Below are 4206 nucleotides of genomic sequence, written 5' to 3' on the forward strand. Positions count from 1 at the left end.
ATATTTAATCTGGGTCCCTGTTCTCGGGGCTGTGTGGAAGTCCAGGACCTACCCAAGATTTCAGGGGGCTCCTCCTGAGGGGTGGCTGCAAGTCTCCTTCCATGGCTCACTCAGCCAGCCTGCTACCAGCTTGATTCCTCTTGACCACCCTGTACACTCTCAAGCCTCCTGAGATTGCTCTCCTCTCTGCCCCTCTGCACCCCTGCACGCCAATATTCTTTCTCTCCTCATTCTCCATAGTGGTACTAACATGGGGCTATTACAAGTTAAAAATTCTTACTGACTGTATAAGAATAATAAAAGCAGGTACAGGGTAGCCCAAACAGGAGTCAACTAAAGAACTCCTCCAAATCAATAATAAAAAGAAAACACAGTTTTTAAAAATGGAGAAAACTCTTGATTTCAAAACAGACGTTTCAGAAGTTATATGAATCACTAGTACACACATAAAACGTTTTTTACCAGTGTTCCTGAAAATACCATGTAAATTTGTGTGAATACCTCATTATTCATCAGAGAAATGCAACTTAAAACCATGAGATACAATTTCTTACCCACTAGAATGGCTGCATTTTAAAGGAGTGACAAATGTCAAGTGTTAACAGTGACCTGGAGCTCCTAGAACTTGTGTACATTGCTAGTGGGGGATAAGATAGTACAACCACTTTGGTGAACTGGTTGGCAGTTTATTGTAAAGAATATACCCGCATTATGACCAGGAATTCCACTTCCAAGCATCTACCCAAGAGAAATGAAAATATATGTACACAAAAATCATATAGGAACGTTCATAGCACCTTTATTCATAATAATGAAACCCGGAAACAAACTAAGTGTTCTCCAACAGGAGATAAACAAATTGTGAATTTTTTGTATTTAAAATCATAGCAATAAGAAGAAGAAGAATAAGAAGAAATTATTGATATCCATATTAACATTGATGAATCTCAAAAGTATATTGAGCAAGACACAACTGAGTACATACCATTTGATTCCATTTATAAATTTTGTGTGGAATTAAAAAACAGTCAAAACTAATTTATGGTGATAGAAATCAGAACATGTGTTACTTAGGGTGGGGGGTGGGACAGACTGACAGGAAAGGGACATTTCTGGGTAATGTAAAAGATCTCTATCTTAATTGGGGTGGTGGTTAGAGGAGGGTGAACAATGGTCAAAACTCATTGAACTGTACACCTAGTATGTGTGCAATTTGTTGTATGTAAACTACACTGTAAAAAAATCCTAATGCCTAGGCCACCCCCTAGTCCAATCAGATCGTTGTCTCTATGGGTAGAATGAAGGTACCAATATTTTTTTAAAGCTCCTCAGCAGGGGCCTCATCTTCCACAGCTAAAAACTCTGCCATGGGGTTTCCATTAAAAAAAGGAAAAAAATTGAAAACTTTCTCTTTGTATCTTTTAAAGGAGCCAGCTCAAACCAGAGCCGAGTTAAAAAAATTAGTTTTGTCTCACTTCCTTCGTATTTTTTAATGGATCACCACTGACAATAAAAAAAAGGAAGGAAGGGAACCAACATTTATTGAGCACCTACCACGTATCATGGACCAGACCCTGAACTTTATACTCATCATCTAATCTTTGGAACAATCCTTTTGGTAATTATTATCTCCATTTTGGAAAATAAATCCTGAGAGTTGAAAAAGGCAGGTAATGTGCTCCAAATTTTTAAAAAATGCACAATGGAGAATAAGATCCAAATGTGTTTGACTTGCAAGTTTTCATGTTATGCTCACACAGATACTTTTTAGAAAGTCTGACACAGCAATTTGAAAAAACAACCTAAAAAAGTCAGGCCTTGATTCTTAGTTGCTATAAGGCATGAGCTTCTGAATTGTTTGTTTTGTGGGAATCATACCTTTAAGAGTTGAGATTTCTTCCACTACCACACATAAGGAGGGTTGTGATTTGACAAGCAGTATCTGGCTTTCACCACAGTGAGTCCTAGATTCCACACCTCAGCTGACCATTGTGGGGCAGACCATTTTCTCATAGAAACAGCATTATTATTGGAGGTTGTATTCCTGAGCAATATGCTCAGCACCAAATAAGTCAAAGGAAAAAGTACTGATTAAAAACAAATATATAGGGCTTCCCTGGTGGCACAGTGGTTGAGAGTCCGCCTCCTGGTGCAGGGGACACGGGTTCATGCCCCGGTCCGGGAGGATCCCACATGCCGTGGAGCGGCTGGGCCCGTGAGCCATGGCCGCTGAGCCTGCGCATCCGGAGCCAGTTGCTCCGCAACGGGAGAAGCCACAACAGTGAGAGGCCCGCGTAACGCAGAAAAAAAAACAAAAAACAAAAAAACCCAAAAAACCACAAATATATACCTTCATAATTATTTTGAATACTCAAGCTGTACTTCCCAGCCTATGAAATGATCCCAATCTTTCCAAGGGTCTCCAGGGTACTCTTATAACTGTGCATACAGCATATATAACACACAAGTCTAGGGTGGATTCACTCATAAAATGAATCCAAGATTAATAATCTAGCCATAACATATATTAAACATTTCAACAATTATTTTGCTTGTATTTTTAGAATTTTAGAATAGCTTTATTTATATATTTATTTATTAGAATGGAGCACTGGTCCATCTTTTTAAAAAATATTTATTTATTTATTTATCTATTTGGCTGCATTGGGTCTTAGTTGTAGCACGCAGGATCTTCGTTGTGGTGTGAGGGCTTTTCTAGTTGTGGCGTGTGGGCTTAGTTGCCCACGGCATGTGGGATCATAGTTCCCCGACCAAGGATTGAACCCACGTCCTTTTCACTGGAAGGCAGATTCTTAACCACTGGACCACCAGGAAGTCCCTAGAAGAGCTTTAAAAGTTGATTAAAATGAAGCATAACTCTGCAACCTACCAGTTCAGTTACCAAACAGGTTGATCAGGGGAATGCTATAGAAAACCTGTCTGAATATCTTCAAGCTTTTGGAAATATCTTGGTGGGAGAATGGAGGGAGGAGATTAAAATGTGTACAAGATGAATGTCAAAAAGAATCATTGCAACAAACGCTTACTGAGTGTTACACATTGTGTTAAATACTCTACCTATATTATTCCATTTAATCCTCACAACAACTTTGTAAAGAGAGCACTGTTCTTAAGATGAAGAAATTGAGGTTCAAAGAAGTTAAATAACTTGTCTAAGGATGCACAGCCAGGAAATGACAAGATGAAGATAAAGCCCAAGCTGTTGACTATAAAGCCCCTGCCTCCCCAGATAATAACTACTCACCTTCTTGAGCACATGCCCTGTGCCGCATTGCAGGTGTTTCATCATTTTTTTATTTATTTATTTATTTTTTTTTTGCGGTACGCGGGCCTCTCACTGTTGTGGCCTCTCCCATTGCGGAGCACAGGCTCCGGACTCGCAGGCTCAGCGGCCATGGCTCACGGGCCCAGCCGCTCCGCGGCATGTGGGATCTTCCCGGACCGGGGCACGAACCCGTGTCCCCTGCATCGGCAGGCGGACGCTCAACCACTGCGCCACCAGGGAAGCCCAGGTGTTTCATCATTTAATCCTTACAAAAGTCCTATGAGTTGGGTACAATAATTATCACTTAACAGTAGAGGAAAAGGAAGCACAGATAAGTCAGTGTGTAACTGACTGAGCAGCCCTTCCTAAAGAGTGCTAACTGTTGAACACAAGCAACTAGAGGGAAGGCCTCCAATGGCATGCCACAGTAAGCTGTCCCTGCCCTGAGCTTTTTATTCAAAATTTACTTGGATAAAGACTGTGATGTGCTGCCCAGATATAGGACAACATGAATTTGGTGGGATAAATTACATAGGATGGCTGAAAATTAGGCTGCAAAAAGATCTCAGTAGTCTAGAACAATGAGCTGAATATAACGAGATGTAACTGAGAGAACTAAACATAAAGTCCTAAACGGTTCCCAAACTAGGTCAGTTGAAGGCCAAATGAATTAACAGTGACACATGTAGAAGAGTTGTATGGAGTTTGACTTAAAGTGTGGCTTGAGTACTGGATGATAACTGAGTGTTATCACAAGCTATCCACCCCCACCCCTGTATGTGTACTTGCACACACCATTTGGAAATTAAAAGTAAGAATGCCCTTTCATACCCTGAGAAAACCATAATTCAAAAAGAGTCATGTACCACAATGTTCATTGCAGCTCTATTTACAATAGCCAGGACACTGAAGCAACCCAA

The sequence above is a fragment of the Neophocaena asiaeorientalis genome, unplaced genomic scaffold (assembly GCF_003031525.2).
Source record: "Neophocaena asiaeorientalis asiaeorientalis breed wild unplaced genomic scaffold, Neophocaena_asiaeorientalis_V1.1 scaffold135, whole genome shotgun sequence".
In the NCBI taxonomy this organism is placed as follows: domain Eukaryota; kingdom Metazoa; phylum Chordata; class Mammalia; order Artiodactyla; family Phocoenidae; genus Neophocaena; species Neophocaena asiaeorientalis.